The sequence below is a fragment of the Thunnus thynnus genome, chromosome 14, assembly GCF_963924715.1.
Source record: "Thunnus thynnus chromosome 14, fThuThy2.1, whole genome shotgun sequence".
Classification (NCBI taxonomy): Eukaryota; Metazoa; Chordata; class Actinopteri; order Scombriformes; family Scombridae; genus Thunnus; species Thunnus thynnus.
In genome coordinates this window covers 19,652,749-19,675,286 of record NC_089530.1, presented here as the reverse complement: position 1 = coordinate 19,675,286, position 22,538 = coordinate 19,652,749, and the positions used below count along the sequence as shown (strand labels likewise).

General features: G+C 37.3%; 1 protein-coding gene across 1 annotated transcript in view; it reads left to right on the top strand.

Moving 5' to 3' along the window:
- The first annotated feature begins 294 nt into the window (after nt 1–294).
- Nucleotides 295–22,538, top strand: part of chrm3a (cholinergic receptor, muscarinic 3a) — a 121,255-nt gene continuing 99,011 nt past the window's right edge. Inside the window, exon 1 of the mRNA XM_067610447.1 lies at nt 295–3,824. The gene's annotated coding sequence lies outside the window, so the exon portion shown is untranslated. The remainder of the gene's footprint in view (nt 3,825–22,538) is intronic.

Below are 22,538 nucleotides of genomic sequence, written 5' to 3'. Positions count from 1 at the left end.
GTTAACATTAACAGAAAACATTGTAAAGCCAGACACTCAGGATTTGAACCATATGGTTGTAACCCATTTAAGGACCAGAAGAAATATTTTCAGGCCAGAGATGAAGAGCCCTTGCCTTCTTCTGGGAAGTTTTTGATTATAATTTTGTATAAACAAAAAGCTAAATAAGCTTCAAAGAAGCCTGATTAAATTCTTAAAACCATAGGTCTGTTTTTATTATCCTCTACTGGAATCTAAGAGGAGTGTGACAGTGTTTGCTCTGCATGGTTTGTTTAAAGGTGCAAATCAACAGATTAGGGACATTAATATCATATATTGTGTGTTGTTTTGTTTTGTTTTGTGGTGTCGCAATTACAATGTAAATCACTAAGCCAATCATTATGTTAATGATGCCACTCAGTGTACTTCCAAATAATTTCATATAGCCTCATAGTTCCACTATGTATATTTGTGTTTCTGTGGTTCCTGAGCTTTTGCAACCACTATACAGTATGTACATAATTAATTAGGGTACTTATATCTGAGGTTTAAATACCTGTTTATTTTGACCACATTGTCTTATTTTACTTGATTGAGTATTGCCTCTGAGGAGAAACAAGATATCACTATTACACATTCATGTAGGGATTCATACTGCTACTGTCTCTAAACAAGAACACCATAAAAACCATGTCCTTGTTGAAGATTCATAAGGATAATACTGAAACTACCAGACTGAAAACCTAGCTGATCAGATGCCGCATCAGCCTCTGTTCAATGGTCAGGAATGGGGAAAACCTCTCATCAAAAGCCTATTTCATTTTGAAATGAATCCCCTTCTAGTGTGTATAAAAATCAATCATACCGTCATAACATCAAACCCACAGACATCCAACCCCTCTTTGCAGTTCTCTCACACCACACATCTGCAACAGACACTGGGTACAATTTGAGAAGCAGCCTTCTACCACTTGATTTACTAGAACACTGTATTATTTTAAGCAGGGCACTCAACTCCCCCGATACAACCCAAATTAAATACACTGACTGTTCAGTGGATAATTGCCACATCCGCTGGATCAAAAAAGATGGATGTTCGTTTGCATCCGCCAAGGTTCCCCCCTGGTCTTTATGATCTTTCCATCCTGTGGCAGAGTAATGCTGAGGCCAGAAGGTCTGGATGTAGTTTAGGAGCGTAACTCAGTGGTGGAATATACACCTTCTGATCAAAATATGAACAGTACTGTACTGTCTAAGAAAAAAAAAAATGCACATGAACTTTCCTCTGTAAAGCAAGGAAAGAAACTTGAATCAGCATTTCATCTGATGTCTTGTGCTGAGCTGCAGTCAACTTCCTCTACAGTGTCTTGTCCACTGACATGTGAGCAGGACGCGCACATCACCTTATTACTGTGGCCATTTATGAAGTGTGGACAGCAGCACTCTGTCTCTCTAACCACACTTTATAAGCACAGTTTAAGAGTATCAAGTTAACCACTGCCTCCCTTAGTCACAACCTTCCAACACCAACTCCCAGCCTGACATACTGATATTGAACACTTGCACATACTTTTATGAGATTTATTTCACATGTGCAAGGGAAAGCCATTTCCTTTCACAGTGGTAGGTGCTAACTTGAAAGTACAAACCAAAAAAGTCCAGGCTGGAGAAGTTGTGAAGATATGTAGTAGTTATATCAAATACAATTTTTGTAGCCTGATGAAGGTTGAGCAGATGAAATGTCAAAATTTACCAACTGTAAGCAAGACAGTGTACAAGAGTTTTTTCATTTTCATTGAGATTAAAAGTTTTGTACCATAACAACAGAATATGAGCCACTTCATACCAGCAGAAGAGATGTATGACAGCAAGCTTATATATATTGCTTCCCAAGGTCACTGCCACTACTGTGTTTATACTTTGGAAGTTATATCTGTAGTCCACATTGTAGTCAACCTTGGGATTCTACTAGACCCATTGCCGGAGGAAACTATCCAGGGCTCTTGTTTTTCTTTTTTCCTTTCTTTTTAAAGCTTAAAAGCATTTGTTATTCATTACAAACACTGTTCTGTTTCATTTCATTTTTATGCGCCTGTTCAATCATGATACTTAATCCAACATCCGACATTTATTCTGAAATTATTTGCTTGATAAAGAAATTTCTACTGTCCGTATTCACATTAACAACTCTCACTGATATGACCATTTAACACTATCCATACTATGGAACAAAGAAACACACTGCATTAAAAACAACAAGCCAACACTCCTGACCTTCATTAACTGTAGCTTAAGCTGCTGTTTTGCAGCAAAAAGTATTCTATACATGTTTATAAATACTTGCAGATATTTACAAAGACAACGTTTTACTCATAAGTACCTGTACTGTATGTGTCAGTGCAGGAGGGGCTGTAAAATTTGCTAATTTATCACTTGTGGGGAAATATCAAATCAGAATCAACAGCATGAACACAGTGATGCTTATCAGAGAGTGAAATCAAATGCTGCATTTCTAACCAAAGCCATAACTACTCCGCACCATGTTAAGTATCAGACCTAATTATGATTGACAGCTACCAAGTGCCACACTGAAAATCATTAGGGATGTTTACATTTGCACATGCATTGCAACCTTGGGGCCTCACGTAATGATGAGTCTTGACTCGACAGCTTTAGCTTTTTGCCTTTTATCCACAGTATACAAAATGTGCAGAGCTTTACACACATTAATAAGTTTAGATTTTGAATCATAGAAACCCTATTGTCTTTTTGTAAAAGCAAATACAGTATCATAAATACCTTACAGCAGAGTTCCTTAATAGAAAGCTGCTGTGATCTTATCTTACTTAAGTTCACTGGTGTCATACAACACATTACAAAAAGCCAGTGGGCCTATCAGTGGCATAGGAATAATATTAACTGATCTGAACTCGTGACAAATGACCAAAATGTATGCAGTGACTAATGGATCCAGCCATATTTCTCATAGTCTTCAATAGGAAATCAATGAGATATGGATCCATCATCCATAGCCTTTAGGTTTGCATTATTCAAAGACATTCTGATAATGTATGTGTGGCCAACAATAAGGAATATAGGAATTATGCATAGGCAGATGGCTTTAGGTTGGCATACAACAGCTGGGTGTGCATAGAGGGCTTTGTGAAATGATTATGGATATTGGGGGACGTGGCTGGATCATTCTGAATATTGCCTAAGACACTTGTTGTTGTTTGGGAGATATTGCCTCTGCACACAAATATATCATGGAAATGTAATCTCAGTTGTAAATCAATAAAAGATGACAAGAGGAAAGAAAAAGGGGGAGTGAATTTACTCTCACCTGAGGCCAAGAGTCTTGAATTGAATATGAGCAGTGTCTCCTTTTTGTTACTGCTTCTGATTTCAGTTTGGCTGCCTCAAACTAAGACTGTGTTGCACATCAGATCACACCCAGCTCGCTTTGTTTGTATTAAGTAGGACTCAATTCTTTAACAGTCATTTATTGATTTTATTTTAACACTTGGCTGTTAATTTAGAGCCATAGGGCCAACTATGCTACTTTCTTTTGGGATAAAAGGACATATTTGGTCATATGAACAAAGGATCAATTGTACTGTCCATGGTACAGTATGGGCGCTATTTGTTTATTGGCAATCGTACTTTTTAGATTAAACCCAGCAATGGTCTTTTTTTTTCATCCATGCTGTCATCCCCAGACGCTCTCTCTAAAGTAATTTTCTTTGTTTGGTCCCTTTCTTTCTCAGTTTTACTGACCTGTCAGGAAATCATTGGAAGCCTGTCTGCTGGGGATGTCTAGCTATCAGAGCTTCTTAGGGAGAGACGTAGGTTGAGTCTTGGTCATGCATTGACAATACTGCAAGTTCTTCAGTTTAAAGTCAGTAAGATGTTTTAGAATTGCCTAGCTTTTGTTGCTTATATTTACAAAAACAGACATTTTCTAGATACACATACTGGCTGAAATGACTCTCCTTTCTTACATCTTTTCCAATAACATGTTTACTCACTCTATGGTTTTATTGCTACCGGTATCTGTCCTTCACAACATCTTCAGTTAGTAAGAAATATTCCACCCTCAGTTGATTAATCCCTACAGCCACTTGAAGTCATCACAGCAGCCTCCAAATTGAAAAGTGCTGCATCAAAACACAACACCATATGACACATGATGATGATCCACGGATGTTACATTGATTAAATCATTGGAAACCAACACCAGGCTGTTGAACTATAATGACACAAACTAATGTGCCCCTGTAACATCAAACCATTGGATGTTCCAGTTGAAATAATGCTGTAGTGGTGAAGCCAGTCATCTTTTTAAATAAAAGAACCACAACACTATCTGGATAGTCATGTAAACAAAATAATTATTAGAAGTTGTCAGTTTACGCAACCATGTGAATCTCTTAACAAAACACTTACATTTTTGGCACCAGTGGCCAAAATTAATCCCTTAAGCTTGTGGCCATGAAATCCTGATTGTGGCCGATTAAGTACCTGCAACAACAATTTTGTATGTGATAAAGATTATCTCCTCAAATGCTCACCTGCAACTTCCTTAATCCTTCTTCAGGCTTTAGAGCATCATTAAACTGCCATTTGCTCTTAGAATTCAATGTTAAATTGACCAGTTAAAACAACCAACTCACAGAGATTAAAAATGGTGTGAAATATTCAGAATTTGCAAGGTCAGAAAACAAGAAATAATAAAGCTGAATACATAAGAGAAGATTATTTCCCCAGGTGCCTGTGCCTTTGACGTTAGCACTTTAATATCAAAATTACACCTTAAATTTAGACCTGCTAATTATTTTGTCTAGAGAGAGGACATTGGACATACTTCAGTGTGTACAAGAAGGAAAACTTGCACTAATTGGCAGCGTAACTAAATTACTGTTATGTCTGCATTAAAACTACATAAGGAAGGTGTTATACAACATTTTCGGTGCACAAGCATGATATATGAAAAAAGAATCCAAAAGAGAAAGAGAAGAGAACTCCTCCTGCACTTGTCATATGTTCCCCCTCATTTCCTTTCTAACTCATTGATTTATTGTCCTTCTTTACTCCATTTGTCATATTTAAGTTTAAGGTGGACTGGGTGTTATTCCAGCGTCTATTTGGTGGAAGGCATTGAAGTACTTTGGACAGGTCACATCCATCAGAGCTAATACAGAGAGAATGAAAACATTTTTACTTCTGGACACTGTATAGTTTCCAATACACCTGTCTTACATGTGCTTTGAATGCAAGATAAAACCAGAACACTTGGAGAAAACATGGTAAACAAGTGGAGAGCATACACACTGCACAGAAAAGGCTTTATTGATAAACTAAATAAAACATAACGATAAACAAGTTGATTAATTTAGACTGTATTTTTTTTGTGGGATTACAACTGCCTTGCCTCAGGCTATATATAGTTTTATTGAAGTGTTCTTAGGTCAGGTTCACAGTTTTGACATGTGACAGTCAGACAGACCCTTGCCTTCTCGTTTACAACTCTAATTTTCGTATAAAGTAACTGTCTTCTAGTAAACAAGCATTACCACCACTGACGAGAGGAAGGCCTTCCAAATTACCATTTAGATTGGACAACTCCATGCCAAGAGAAAGCCAATTACTCAATGAGGGTTTAGTAAGGAAAAGAAAGTGTGTGTGTGTGGAGAGTGAGTAGATATCCGAGCAGATGAGGTCTGTTTGCATCACTCCTTGTTGAGTCCTGTATCACACCAACATCTTATTTCATTTCGATGGGTGTTACTTTAGAATCAGCAGGCAGAGTGGATTTTGTCTCAGCAGGGCTGCTCGCACAGTGATCTGAGCCACTGGAATTTGAAAGGAGACAGGTGCTGCTTAAATAATTGAAACTGGCAAATTGGCTCACTCAAAGGTAAGCTAGAGCAGTTGGGGAAATGACCGGTTTTTCAGCCAAGTGGAATTATTTGCCTTTCAAAAAATCAAGTCTGAGGAACACTTGTTTGTTGGCAGAAATTATTCGGAATTTTGCATCAATTTGGTCGCTATCATTGCACAGAAATACGGAATCCAACCTGAAGCCAAGAGAGATGAGTATCAATATTATTCTTAATCACCGTTGTATTTAATTTCTAAAGACTTTTATCCAGAGTCTCAAGCCTGGCTTGGTTCAAAAGAAAAAGTCGTCAAAACTGTTTTTGTATCCACAGCTGTGTGGACATCTGCCTGCTCAGCTGTTATCCTTTTCTTATGTGTGTGTGTGAGTGTTCATGTACATACGTGTTGATAAATAATGCGTAATTTTTACTTTTACCAATTTATCAGCTCAAAAATCTGCAACTTTTAGCTCAACTTAGCTAAATTAAGTGTAACTTTTTATTTTATTTTATTATGTATTTATTAGATACATATTTTAATCTTGGTGTATTTTATTATTCTGACAAATACATAATACAGTATTGCACAATAGGTTGCTAATCCACCAATGTTTATGATACAATGTTTGAAATTTATTTTCTACATCAGTCATGATACAAAAAAAGTAAAATGTTTCTTTTTTGGCATTTCATTTAACCAGTATGGAGTTTAACAATTGAAAACACTGGGTACCTCTTTCAAGATGGCATGCAGCTAATGGGACTCATTCACGCTGAATTTAGCTGAAAAATGAATGTAGGAGTTTTTCATATACCTATCTCCCAAGGAAAATATGAGATTAGATTTGCACGTTTTGTTGTGCTGTGTGTGGGTGTGTGTGCATATCCTTACATTCTGTGTTATAAGTTTTCTTTTTGATCAGCTATTGTTCATTCTACTATATGTCCATTTGTTCTTCTCCACTGGTTTTAATTTAGCCTTGAGTACAAAGTCATCCATGCCTAACTTCCTACCAAAGTTAATCTCATGGTGTTGGCTTTTCTCTTCACAAAAGTAACACTAATTGAAAAAAAAAAGTACTGCTGTGTTGATAAATAAGAACATCACTGCAACACACTAGAACTGAAACTAATTTCCATTATCTAGTAACCTGGCTATTTTTTATAGATTAATTACGTGTGCATAAAATGTCAGAAAAAATGCGCGTCACAATTTTCCTAAAACCCAAAGGTGTACAGTACTGAATTGAACCTTTGGAATTCAATTAATTGATTTCCAAAGTTGTTGCTGATTCATTTTCTGTTGCTCAGTTAATTGTTTAATCAACTTAGCGTTTAAGCTCTACAATAAACATAAAAGTCCCATTGACAGCACAGATCAAATATTTTCTTTACTGCCCATTATCTGCTTTCAAATTTTCTCTGGTACTTGACCCCCATTTCATCCTCCCAAGCCATATTCTGATGCCAACTACAATAATAATCTTGCCAATAATTTGAGACTTCTGAAAATCCCTCCTTTTGCGCAGAAAACCTCTTTGATTGATAGCAATCAAATGATACAGATCTTAAAGTATTAAGGTCTAATCTATCCGATATGATAGCAGGACATAATGGGACTTAGATTATTCAAGTGGAATAACAAATAGAAATGAAGGGAAAGGATTTTTGCAGCCAATGTGATGGTAGAAGTGTTTTCAAAGCAAGACAGGCTCCTGCCTGATAATACACATGGATATAGAAGTCATTTTGTTCATTATGTCCTGAGGTTCAGTTTTGCATAGAAATGTCAAAAATGGGACTTCCGGTGAAGCCATGTTCGGGATGGACGCGGTTATTTACTCTGTCTCAATCGGTCTTAAAATCAACTCCCTACTTGAAAACTTTAACTTGCAAAGGATAATGGCGTCTTACTAGCTAGGAGAGAAGAAGTTACTGAGTCTGGAAATGAGCTGTTCCCTGAAATGTCATCTATCTCTAAAGACCCCTGCAACTTTGAAAAAGATATACACACAGCTATTTCTGAGCTTAAGAGGGATTTAAGGAAAGACTTGAAGTAAGAGCTTACAACATTAAAACATGAGCTTAACCAGAAGCTATCTGAGGTCAGGGCGACGCTCCAAGCTCAAGACCAGGCCATCACCAAGGCAGGAGAGCGCATTACAGATGTGGAAGCAAGTAGCACTGTAACCAAAGTGTCCCTGCTATGTCTGCTGAAAAAACAACACAGGCTGCAGGAAAAAGTGACCGATCTGGAAAGCAGATCCAGAAGAAACAAAATTCAGATGTACGGTGTGCTTGAGGACTCTGAGAGTGACTGATGATGATTAAGTTGGTGGAAAATTTGCTGACTACGGAGCTCCCCATACCTGATAGTATGTCCCTCAAAGTTCAACTCTCTCATAGAGCTCTGACACAGAAGCCAGAACCTGATGCTACTCCAAGGTTCATCGCTATAAACTTCCTGCAGTTTGACATTAAAGACACCATCCTGAAGTTATCTTGGAAGAAGAAAGTTCACATAAATAACAAGTAGATTTTTTACGACCATGATGAGGTGATAGAGAAGCACAGAGCCTATGGTGGAATTAAAAAAACGCTCAAAGAGAAAACCATTCGCTTCCAAACTCCATTCACAAAAATTTTAATCCACTGGAGCACCGGTCCATGGACCTACGAGGACGCACAGGAGGCTGCACGGTAGCCCGGACCCAGGCTCCAGCATGGAGGAGAACATACTGAAGACATTTCCATGGCAACAAGCAGACGCCAGGGACGGAGGAAAATGAAAGGAGACACAAGTTAGAGAAAAGCTTCATGAATGGAAACCACACAGAGCAATTAGTGAACTGACTGGAAATAAGGGAGGTAACTTTGAGTCATTCTCGCCTCTTTACAAATACTGTAAACCATAGATTGAACAGATCAGCAATGTGGTTTATGTTGGACTTATCTAGAGGATATGGAATGTACATGCATGTTGGTCATTCCACCAGGGCCCTAACCATTTGAAGGTGGGGGGCCTCCACCCTTCACTCTCCAACAGGGACTTTAGAGGGATGAGGGACAAGCACTCAAAACCAAAACTTTGAGTATAGACACAACATGGTCAAATGTTAATGGGCTTCTCAGCCCAGTCAAACTTCTTACAAATTAAAGAGAGAACATAGATATTGTATTCCTGCAAGAAACCCATATGATGGGGATAGAACATGAAAAACTTAAAAGACAAGGATTTAGATATGTATTTTCCCATTCAAACAGATCAAAACATATATAAGAGGGGGCAGTTATACTGATTTCCAGAAGGGTAATGTATGAATATACAGTATATCTACTATTAAGCATAGAGAAGTCAGATTCATACTGATAAAAGGAAAAGTTGGTGGAAATTTGTTTACCTTCTACAATGTATAAATTCCTCCCGGCTCACAGTTGGATTTTTACGAACACATACTGTATAGGACTGCAACAGAAGCACAAGGGACTCTTGTATGTGGGGGCGATTTTAGTATCATTCTGAACCCTCACCTTGACTCATCAGGAATGAGAATATTTCAATCCAAAAAAATAATATCAGAGATAGGACTTATTGATATTTTGGAGACACCTAAGTCCATCAGTTAGAGGCTATACTTTCTTTTCATCCTTACATTCAACATACTCAAGAATCAATTGTTTCTTATTATTTGGAATGGATAGGAAATGGGTGCAAAATTGTCACATTTGAACAATGGATCTTTCTGATCACTGCCCATTGTATCTGTCCTTAACAGTGACATATAGATGGAAGCTTACACATTGGAGATTTAATTTTAGTATATTGAATAAACATAGGATCGAACAGTTTGCAAAAGAAATATCAGATTATTTAGAATATAATGATAATGGAGAGGTGTCTCTGCCTGTGCTAGCAGTAATGAGATGGAAGGTGATTGCAATAACATCTGTCTTAAGAAACAAAGAGCAGAAAAACTCAACACCCTTCGGGTTGAATTGAAAAACCTGAACATAAGAACTCAATAGATTCTGAGATTAAAGTAGAAATAGTGAGGGAAAACAGTTTGAAGAAATATATCAAAATATACACAAGGAAATTGATATACACTAAACAAAAGTACTATGAAGGTGGCAGCAAATATACAAAATAACTGACTTACAAATTACGAAAATAACAGATAGCAGATAACATGATATATAAGATAAAGGTCCCCAAAACTAAGGACACTCACCACAAATGAATGAAATTAAAGATTGTTTTAAAGAATATTATGAAAAATTATATACACAACTTCAGGTCGACAATGATCAGAAAATTGATACACTATTCAAATCATTAAACTTGCCAACCCTTACAGAAGATCAAAATAAAGCACTAATCTCACAGATAACAAGAGAAGAAATTTACTTGGCTATAGCCAGATTGAAAGATAATAAATCCCGGAGCACAGATGGATTCTCTTCGGAGAGGTATTAAAAAGTCTGAAAGAGGTTCTGGCACCTATTTTACTAAGAACATTCAACTGAGTTCTGACAAAAGGGGAAGCTCCAGCTTCATGGACAGAAGCGGTTATTTCAGTTATACCTAAGGAAGGGAAAGATAAATTAGATTGTGCAAACTACAGACCCATTAGTCTGCTAAACCTTGATTACAAATTGTTTACTTAAGTCATTGCCAAAAGATTTTTTTTTTACCCCAAATAATCAATATGGACCAGATAGGATTTGTTCTGTCACTTCAGACTCATGATAACATGAGAAGATCCTCACAAATTATTAAACATATAAATGAAAATAAAATACAGGCTATGCTGAAAAGTTTAGATTCTGAAAAGGCTTTTGATTCCATTAAATGGAAATTGCTATTTAACGTAATGGAGAATTTTGGGTTTAACCAAGTAATCATTGAGACATTAGAAGCCCTATACAGCAGGCCATCAGCTAGATTGAAAATCAATGACGAGCTCACTGATTCTTTTCTGTTAGAGAGATCCACAAGACAGGGCTGCCCGTTAAGTCCACTCTATTCATGATTTTTATTGAACTATTGGCACAATGGATTAGACAGAACGATATGGTCAAAGGTATAAAAATGGCAGCAGGGGAACAAAAACTGGCCTTATTTGTGGACGATATTCTTGTGTATCTCTCAAACCCAACAGACTCTCTAACTGCACTAATGTCAGTGCTGGATAAATACGAGTCATACTCGGGCTATAAACTAAATGAGCAAAAAACTCAGGTCCTTAATATTCACTATAACCCTCCTCAGTATCTTTTCTCTAGGTATCAAATGGGCCGGGATAAGAAATTTGTAAAATATCTGGGAATTTTTTTTTCCTATAGAAATTAATTACAGTCCTTTCAAAAAAAAAATTCAATTCCTTATCTAAATATCAGTTCACGTACAGATTCTGTAAAGATGAATATCCTACCAATACTTTTATGATTTATTCCAATCATTACCTATTGAAAAATCAGAACATTATTTTTTGGAGTGGGATAAAGTTATTTCTAGATTTATTTGGTCTTGAAAAAAAGCCAAGAGTAAAATATAAAACTCTACAATTATCAAAGGAGAGAGGTGGATTAGCCCTTCCATGTCTGAGGGATTATTATAGAGCAGCTCAAATGTGGCCAGTTGGCTGCTGTAAAACCAACTATAGATCAAGATGAAAAGAGATAGAAAGCTCAATGGGGAAGGGACTTCCAGTTAACACATTAGTTGGAGACTCTTCGTTAACCAGTCATATTTCAGACCCCAATAACCCTTGGATAACTAGCTCCTTAAATATATGGAATTAAATAATTAAAAGGCATGAATTGAAGGGCAGGACTGAAATCTTCAAATGGTTTGCCTATGACCCAGACTTCATGCCCAGTGAATATGACACAAGGTTTAGAAGCTGGACTGGAAATGGTCTTACTGTGTATTGCACACTCTTAAATCAAGGTACGGTTTTGAGCTTCCAGGACCTTAAGGACAACTTTAATCGGTAGAATCTGGATCACTTTAGGTATTTACAAATCAGAGGTTTTGTTGGGAAGAAATTTCCAAAAGACAACACCTCAATGGGAAGAGACATCCTTGATATTTTTCAAAAAGACTATGAAGACGCTAATTACCAAAAGTAATATCTAAATTATAATTTGCTCTTCAAAAAGAAAAGAGCACAGACCATACTCTGAATTATTAAAGCAAGATGGGAAGCAGAGAGTAATTTCACAATAATACTGGAAGAATGGGACAGGATCTGCAGACGGCAGATGACAAGCTCTCCCTCCTGGAGAGATTTCAGCTGGAAGAATGTGACTCGATTCTTCTGTACTCCAGCGCAAAAGACTTACTACTCTAATCAGATGCCTGCTGGAGATCCTGTGGAAGCGCGGTGGCAAACCACTTTAACATTTTTTGGAATTGTCCCTCTGTGGCGCCATTTTGGAGAAGCGTCCACGGTGTCCTGGAGGCAGTTTTTAAGATTAAAATCTATTTTCATTTTAAAAAACTACCTTGGTGATCTATAAGAGCTTCACTGAGGGTGTTGTCAGTAGCATGCAAAAAGGCTTTGGCCAGAAAATGGGTTAAGAAAGACATGCCAACCATAAATTAGTAGATAGACTTAGTTTACAATATATAAACAATGGAGAGAATTACATTTAAACTAATAGCTCAAATTGATATCTTTGATGAAAATTGGTCAAAATGGCTTACCCATGCATCAATTATAAGGCCTGATTTTATATAGCAGTTATATGCAGTAATATATTTAAGTTATGGCATATCTTCCAATTTAAGATAATTTTCTTTTCCTTGTTTATTTAAGAGCTGGATCCTCCCCTATTGTTTATTTTAGTTTTTAACTTTTTTTTCTTTAAAGTGTGTGTTTTGTGTCCAGTTGGCACAATGTATCACTTTTGTTTATGTGCTCTTAATAAAAAGTAAACAAATAAAAAGAAATATGATGTCAAAACCTGTTCCTCTACCACTCCTTCTCAAAACATGATGCTTTTTCCCAGACTGTCATTGTAAATATATATATATATATATATATATATATATATATATATATGTGTGTGTGTGTGTGTATATATATATATATATATATATATATATATATATATATATGTGTGTGTGTGTGTGTGTGTGTGTATATATATATATATGTATACTATCTATATTGAGCACACTGCATCAGAAATTGGCATTTTAAAAGAGAGGTTACGTCATGTTCTATGAATAAATAATAAGCCTGCACCAATTTTACCATACGTGGGCACGGCAGGGTGGCAGATGGCTTTGGCTGGCTTTGATAGCAACACAGTTGAATGAGGACAAATGTGGTGTGTGAATGGCCTAACTGCAGGCAAATGGGCCTGTTTCTTGTCTCCTAAAATGACCCAGATACTGCCAAGGGGAACCCACACGTGCACACAGTTATAATTAAGTTTACCGGTATAATTAAGTACAAACACAGTTGCATATTTGTTTTTCCTGAGCAGACCAATAAAACACAGTCAAGTTGTCACTGTCAACCTCTCTAGAAAAATGGAATTTCAACTACATATATAGTACCAGTCAAACCAGTACCAGAAAGTGTGTCCAAGCTTTTGACTGGTACTGAATGTCATCTAATAGGTCAAAAAAATTACAACTTTTTGTTTTTTAGTGTCTGTTTACATTAAATGTGGCTCAAGGAAATGACAAACCCTTTCCATAAACTAGAGTAATTCACAGTAAATCCTCAAAATTCACTTATGAAAATACCAAGCTGTATTGACTTATACAATCCAGCATAGTTCCTCAGTTTGGATTTCTTTCATTGCGTAGCCGTTGGCTTCGAATACCTGCCACGCTTGATTGCTGTAAATCAGAAAAGCAACAATCTTCCAATCTCTTGCATCCAGTCGCAGAAAGGAACAGAGGAATAAAATATGTTTGCTCCTTTATCAAGGTCATGGAGAGACCCTTTCTCTGCCAATAGAAATGCCTGGCTGGAGGTTATCATGGCGATGCTATCACACACCACAGACAGACTCGACTCCGTTACTGACTGACATTAATCTCCAGCGATTTCCTCGGGGGTCAGAGTTCAGACTGGTTGCCTTGAAGTGTTGAAGCATATTTGATTAGTGGTTGGCATTTTAAGCCTCTAATCCAGTTTATAAACAGTTTATGTCACGCGACAGACTGCTTCTGTTCTGTTTGTTTTCTTTTGGTTATCTATTGTTTTTTCAGATTTATATGAGTAATATTTCTCTCTGTTTTATATATTTATAGGTGTGTATATATATATATAAAATCAAAATGTTGTGTAATAGGTCATTAATCACGTAAATGTTTGCTTGCATTTGTGTTGTTTTGCACAAAGTAATTAGATTGTGCTCAATGACCACAGATTAACTGGAAGGCATCAGATTGACCTCAAACTGAGATGGGTGCTTCATCAGCTGTAGTCACTCCAAACATTTGTGTCCACTTGTGTAACTGCAGAACAAAAGTGTCATCACATCAGTTCAACACACTGAGCGCAAGTCATCGTCACGGTCGATCTGAACTCCACACATCTATGTGGACGTCCCTCTTGATAATCCTGCAATCAAATCTGGCTCCTGATTGAGCTGTGTGTGTGTTAGTGTATGTATGTCTGGCCTACAGAGGTTTCTGAATATAAATGCAGGCTCATTGTGTTGCCTTGTGATTTGACTGCTGCTGTCTGCCCCTATTGCTTACCCTTGTCCTTTGTCATTATATTCAGATCATTAAGCTACCTTCTTAGACAATGGGCAGCTTTGTACAAGGTGCTTTGATTAAGTGGCGGTGGTCTGCACTTTCATTTTAGTTTAATTCCCTTGAGTTTAGTTTAGTCGTGTATTATTTATGGGCTATTGTTTAGTGAATGTGAAGAATAATGTCAGATTTCTATCTGTGCACTTATGCCTGATCTTTGACCGGATTTCGAACCGTCATACTATGTGTCTCAGTTATTGATGGCTATCAGTGGGAACCTTAATATTTCAGTCACTCAGGCATTTGTAAAAGTCGTCACAAGAAGAATGTAGAAAATGCAAAATCAATGGAGGGAAAGCAAGCTCCATAGTGACGTCAAGAAACTAATTATCACTGACAGGCAGATGGAAAAGGAGGTAATTAAAGTCAATACAATCCATGTTAAATCAAAGATGACGTTCACTGACTGGAGCGCGGCTCAGTAGCCTCCTGCTCAGCGCTGCTACTTGTGGCCTTAATGAATATTATGAATTCGGTTAGGCAATAGTTAGGATCTCTTTAATAGCCATTCAGGACTGTGGTACATATTATGAAAGTGTGGCATGCAAAAAACTAGCTAGGATATTTTGAGTGCTGATGAGTCATGTTAAAAAACTGAGCTTTGCTTTCTCTTTCTCTTTGAAAGGTTCAATGGTGGAACCTCTAAGACCAGAACATTGAAAACAAGAAATCAAAATCTAGTTATGCTAAAATACTTGCAGTCATAAAATAAATAACTGCGTGACGAAATATCTACTAATGCTGCAGTGTAAGTAAAAGAAAAATCTAAAGTAGTGCAGTAGAAATTATTTAATAAACCTCAGGAAATGAAAAAGTTTGAATTATGTAACAGCACACACAAAAGAAAGCATTAAGCCACTATATCTCAAATGCTTTATGAAAAGAGTTCAGTGTCAAGTTCAAGTTTTCTGACACACAATTATAAAGAGCCTAGACGGACAAGTGGATACATCTTTTCTGCATTTTTCATTACTAACTGTATGCGAATATCTAAGTATGGAGTCTATGTTATTTCATGTTCCTGCACACTCACCAGACTAAACGGGGAAAAAGAAATTAAAACGTTGGTGGCAACAAAACAAAAAAGGAGTTGCTGACACTCAGCCTCAACTCTTAGTCCACTCCTTATTTGGTGTAATGGTCAGATAATGTGTTTAATTATTATTCCTGCACTCTCTCATATCTGAGAATTTGTTAGTTGTTTTTTTTTAACTATTTCAGCGCATCTCCTTTTTTGACACATTTAGGTTTCCCTAGAATAAAGTTAAATTTAATTCTCTTTTATCTCCATCTATTAACATACAGAATGTGTGCATATCAGTACCTGCTTTCAAGGCAGGTAACTTCCCACACAAAACTTGACCTTGAACCTTAATAAATCAAGCAGAAACCGCCATCAACCACACTTACATCTCCCATTTTTCCACAATCCTCCCTTAAATGCATATGGATTAAGGAGAGCGCTGCACTTCACTGATCACTTGCAAAATGCACCTCAGATGACAGACGACTGCCCCTGTTTGATGAATAACCAACATGTCTTTAAGGCATGCATGAATCTGACACAAGGTGCAAAGGGCGTCGTAAATTAATTTTAGGAAAAAAGTTTAGCACATGTAGTCTTTCACCTTCACAACTGCAGACTTTTGCCATCATAATCTGAAACCTACAGGACCGCTCTCACTCGCACCGTCCTGTACCCCATGTTATAAAAAGGACTGTCATGAGACTACTGTGACATAAGCTGTAGTCTACAATTTCCACCAAGCATGCAGTCAGACATTTCGGTGTTTAACCCAAATGCCCAAAGCTGCTCCTTTTTCAATATTTGTAGTTCATGAAGGATTTATGGTTATAAAGGGTAAGACTTGGCAGCTCTACAGTACTAATACATTTTGGAAAGAGGCAGAAAAAAGTTACAATATTTTTTGCCCGTGGGTCCTTTTCGAGGACGTTATGTGATGTTCACTCCGAGAACATTCTGTGGCTATGATAAGAATGTCATCTTTGGACTCAGTGTTCCCAGACAACTGTAGCTGCTAGCTTTGTCTGTCTGTCAGTCAGACTGTCTGTCTGTCTCTATCCACTCCCCCTGACAGATGAGGGAAGACGCCTTGCCTACAGTCAGAGAGGGGGGAGAGAGCATGTGTCAGACAGATAGACTGAGTGTAGCAGTTGGTGAATATGTAAGGTTAAAATGCTGGGACTTCACTTCCCTGTAATCCTTTTGGCTCCGTAGATTAGTGGAGACATGATGTAGTGCCAACTGCCAAATTTGTATTCTGGTCATCTCCCTTTCTTACTGCAGGAGGCGGATTTTGGCCATACTTAGTCCAGCAAAACATGCTAATTTTCCCCTTTGGCTTCAAAGGAAAATCAAGCCAAAGAGGAACATAGTTTGCATTATGAACAGGTATAGCCTTTTCCTGAATCCACTTCTGACCTCTGGAGGTAATGGAGACTGGGGACGGCACGGCATTTTGCATTTCTCTCAGTTACTCAGAGACTATTGGAGCTAGACTGACCAAATTTTTATAAATTAAACTTACATCTGTCTGCTAATTACCCTTACCATTAAAAGGTGATTACATATGACATATCATCCGTAATATTTATTTGAATGGAAGAAGTCAGATGTTGGGGATTAGGGACTGTTGCAACATGTTAAAAATACATTAAATTTCACTAATTAACTTTTTCTTTTTTGTCTCAATGAGCATAATATTCTGAAAATATGTATGTATATGCATGTATGTTTTACTATCTATCTATCTATCTATCTATCTATCTATCTATCTATCTATCTAAATAGCAAACCCATAACAAACCTTTATTAAACATGTATTTATTACACAAAACTGCAACTGTTTTAAAAACTGATTTTGATCACTAACCCTAACCCTGTCCCCCTCTCCGTTTATCTCTCTCTTATATGCATAATTATCTACATAGAATTTGTTTTTATCATATGTTTATCTTACCTCTTTTGGACTTAACCCATAGTATTATTCAGCTGCCCTTATTAAATACTCTCTGAGGCTCCTCTTTTGGTCCTTTGAGAATCAATTTTCTGATGGTCCATTACCCTGCACTCAGTAACTTATCCAATCCCTCACCTGCAAGTTTCTCTCTTTTTTATGGGATGGGAACAAGGTGGTGTGACAGATGGTGAAGTCCTTGGCCACTGCCCTGACTGTCCTGCCCTCATCTCTGATTATATCTGATGCTCTTTCCAAAATATTGAGGGGAACTCCGCTGTTAGTAACCCTCTACTTCACTCTTGGTGTACTGAAAAACAAACAGAATACAGTTTCTAATTTTAGATGAGTTATTCACTGTATGACAACAAACAATAGTGGCTTACAATTTGCTAATGGACCAAGTGTTTCCCACAGATTAGATTGTATCTATGGCCATGTTTAAAGTCTTCCACTGCAAAGAGCATGCAGCTATGTGCAATGTACTAACGTCAACAACCCAGCTGAATTTGACAGTGTTGTGTTAAGAACATAGACTAACTTACCTGAGTTGAATGCATCAGTTTTGAACAAATTTGTGCAGGTGTTCATGATAGTAACCATTCTTCTAACTTGTTTGACAGTGATAGAAAGAAAGAAGTATTCTGCTTGGAATAATGATATGTGTCTAATATGCTTTTTCCACAAAAAAGTTACCTCCAGTTACCTCATTTAAATCCTTAAAATCACATTTACTCTCACTAAAAATTCAGTATCAATGAATATGCAAATACTGTTCATTTCAAAAGTTTAACTGCTTAACAAAAGATGTCTCCTGCATCAAAGAAAAAAACATTCTCATTGTACTGTATGTGCACTGGAGGCTTCAGGTTTCCACATCAGACTTGTGTAAGTTGCATACTGGACCACGATTAGCTCCCAAAGTATTTGTGATGTCACAAATCATGCTCGTAGGTGCACACCTTAAGCTCAGATTTTCAATGAGCACGGAGAAACTTTCCCCCTTCAGCAGATGTCTTCTAGTGTCAAACTCTGCACGTACATCATTCTCGATGGCGAAAGTCAAACATCCAACGGAAGCAACAATAAGCAAAACACATTTTTGTGTGGTGGCACACTTAAAATAAGACTTAGTGCAAGATTTACTGAGGCTTTTGCATCTGTTTTTCAGGCACAGATGTGACGCATTCTGCTACAGACACATGCAATTTATTTGTAAAACAGACGCACCAGGCTGTCATTTGTGTTTGTCATTTGTGTTTGCAAGGTGCGCTGCTCTTCCTCTTGGATTGCGCAAATAATGGGAGGAGACATGTTAACAGTGGTTGATTACGTAGTCTGCTGGATTTACTTAAGTCACATAATTTACGACAGTCAGTTTAGTGTGGGAAAAGCAGGTGTACACATAGCGCAAATTGATCGCAGGAGCCACAGGCAAAGCTGGAGTGGGAAAAAGAATTGTGAATTAAATACAGACACGTATATGTAACAAAAAAAAAACTGAGCAATGATTATTATCGAACACAATAACACGTGATTACTGTAACAGCAAACGAACAGTGGACGTAGTTGTTGTGGTCTGTGTTCAGTAAACTTGAACTTGACCATCAATGAACTGTAAAATCACTACAGGTAAGCAGCTGAACTTTTCTTTCTTTTGATAAGACGTTTGCAGTGTGTGTTTGGCTTCATTTACCTACATTTTTACATCTATATCAACACCTTCTCCACCTCCACCTGCTCTGCTCTGAGCTGCTTTCTCTCTCTCTCTCTATAGGTTGTGGTGGCTCGTGTATATTTTGTGCGTCTTTGATTTGTCATATGTGACTTTATCTCCCTTTTGTTTCCAATGAACATGTTTAATTCTTCTTATGTATTAATAATTAGACAAAGACTAAAATATTATACTTTTATGAGTGATATTTCCAGTAGCCTAATAGTAGCCTCAGGTACATTTCAAAGCAGTAAGTGTTTTATAAGATGACTGTTATTGTTTATTAACTGAGATTAATGATCTCATAGAAAACCAATTGCTGAACTTTGTGTGTATGATCTATACCAAAAGTTAATGTGTGCACAAAAATAATTAGATTTATAAATTGTCTGCAAGCAGTTTTCCTCTTATAAATCACAATCAACTTGAAAATGTGTGCACTTGGCCTTATATCCTGCCCACTATGCCCCCAGAATTAATCATAAATGGTCAACGCCAATCCATTATGAATAATGATATACATATTGTTCCTGTGGAAAACATAGACTTGAGTGTGGTCGTCATACAGCACCTGTCGTCTGTACAAAATTTCAGAGCAATGCATCCAGTGGTTGTTGAGGTATTTCAGTCTGAACCAAATTAGTGGACTGACCAACCGAGACTGAGCTAGCGTGACTAAAAAAAATTTAAGCCACAGTTGCACATGAATATTGGTCTATTTGCTCCAGTGCACAGGTGGAGGAATTGCCTTTTCAAACCATGAAGAGGTAGCTGAAGAGTGTAGTCACTCAGTCTGGTTAGCTGTGTGACACTTCCACACCGGCATACAAACTTTTATTGATTGCTTTTATTATCTGGCCTGAACACTTGCCTTTCATTGTCAGCTTTCCATTCTAATAGGATCTATCCCCTTCCTGTCTCTATCACTCCTACAAAATCTCACACACACATACACACACACACACACTTCACTATTCTTTCTTATCTAGATCCTTTGTATGGTGTAAATAAGCTTCAGACAGACAGTTACTTTGTTACTGGAATTGTTCCGTTACCTTGATCCTGTGGCTGCTCATCTCCAAAGCAATCATTTTGGATCCAATTGTGATTCCCTCAACTGTGTCTCACTGTCTTGGTCCTTTAGCTCTTCTGTCTGTGTAAGTGGATAGCACTAGGACTCATAACACACAGTGTGGCTGAGGTAGAGGTTTATTCATTTGATTTCTCCTCTAAAAAAAAAAAAAAAAGGAAATTGATACACATATTATCAGTGGGGGTGGAAAAGAGGGGGCTCAAACCTAGTTTCTGATTTTAGCTACTTTAATTGTCCCAGTAAATTGGACTTATTTGTCAGCTAAAATTGCATTATGATGATTGGCACAGGAGGAGATGAGAATTTTAACCGTTCTATGTAGCACTAATTAGTTCCTCACCCAGCCCAATTTAGAGTGAGCATCAAACACGTCACAACCCTTCGTCTTTCCAATAAGGAACACAAACATTTCACCCTGCCTGTTTATGACATTTTGTTTATTTAAGGTGTACACACACACACACACACACACACGCACAGAAGTGCGCACACAGAGCAGTTTAATAGTTAGTTGTTTAATTTAGTAGCTTTATATTTCTGTGTTTTTGAAACTCAACTCAGTGTTGCTCACAGTAGTAGGGGAATATATTTAATTCTCAAGGTAAGGCAAGGCAAGTTTATTTGTACAGCACATTTATACACTAATGCAATTCATAGAGGTTTACATAATGTATTAAGAACATTAAAAAAAAGGAAAACTGAATAAAAATATTAAAATGCAAATAAAAAAAGAAACATTCTAAAGGAAATTCAAAAGTTAAGAACAGAGACACGGATATAGGATTTGCATGGATGTATGGATACTTCAGTCAAAGGCAGTGTAGAAAGTTTCGAACCTGGATTTAAAGATGGTCAAATTAGCAAGTCTAATTTCCTTTGAAAGTTTGTTCCAGCTCTGTGGTGCAAAGTAAATCAATTCTCTGTGTTTACTTTCCACTCTGGAAACTGTTAGCAAACCTCTACCCGATGACCTGAGAGGCCCTGAGGGTTCATATGGTAAAAGACAGTCAGATGTATTTTAGTACTAAGCCTCTGAGAGATTTATAGACAAGCAGCAACACTTTAAACTCTATTCTCTGACACATTGGAAGCCAGTTCAGACCTGAGAACTAGTGTGACGTGTTCAGTTCTCTTGGTCTTTGTTAGGACTTGTCTTTGAGAGTCTTTTCGTGGAGAGACCCGAGAAAACACTATTAGCTAATCTAACTTGCTGGGAATGAAAGCATGGGTTAGTTTCTCTAAGTCATGCCTGGACATTAATCTTCTGATTCTTGTTGTTTTAAAATGATTTGTGGTGGCTGTTAAAGTTTAATTCTGAGTCCAAGATTACACCAAGATTTCTGACTCGGTTTTTGCTTTTCAGAGACAGAGAGTTGACATGAGCGCTAACTTTCAGACTCCCTTCTTTTCCACCAAAGACACTTATCTCAGTTTTGTCTGCATTTGTCTGAAAAAAGTCCAGACACATGAATCATTGATTTTCCAGATAGAATCCATGGATTGGATCTGACTGTAGTTGTTCGGTGATATCATTCATCTGTAGTTTTTCAAAGAGAGAAATTTTTAGATTTGTTCATAGAATTCAACATTAAAAACAAATAATGTTTTAAATTAACACCAGCTAAAGTGCTTCACACAAGCTTGTTCATGTGCAATTCTGATACTTTGCATTTCCACTTTTCTAAAACCGATTGGACACAATAATACGAACACCCAGACGATGTAAGGCAATCAAGTACAATCAAAGACAATAGCAGGAATTTTTGAGACCATAATTTGTTAGTGTTTTATGGATTTCATTGATTGTATGAAGTTTAGGGGGAATAAAATACTGTCCATGAGTTAACAGCTAGTTCACCTCGTACCTGAACATCTTAAGCCAAAGCTCAAGTGCAGACAGCTGCCCAACAGACCTGGAAAAATCTTCCATGCAGTGAAGGTGAACTGGTAATGACCCTGTCTGCAAGGTCTTTAACTCTGACAAACTGAGCCTTTTTTTTTACCTGCATCCACAAGGAGGTTGGGGAGTGCACCATGTTCAGAAGGGATGTGGCTGCTTCAAACTGTGGCCTGATAACTTTTGTGGTAGCAAACCAAGAACTCCCTG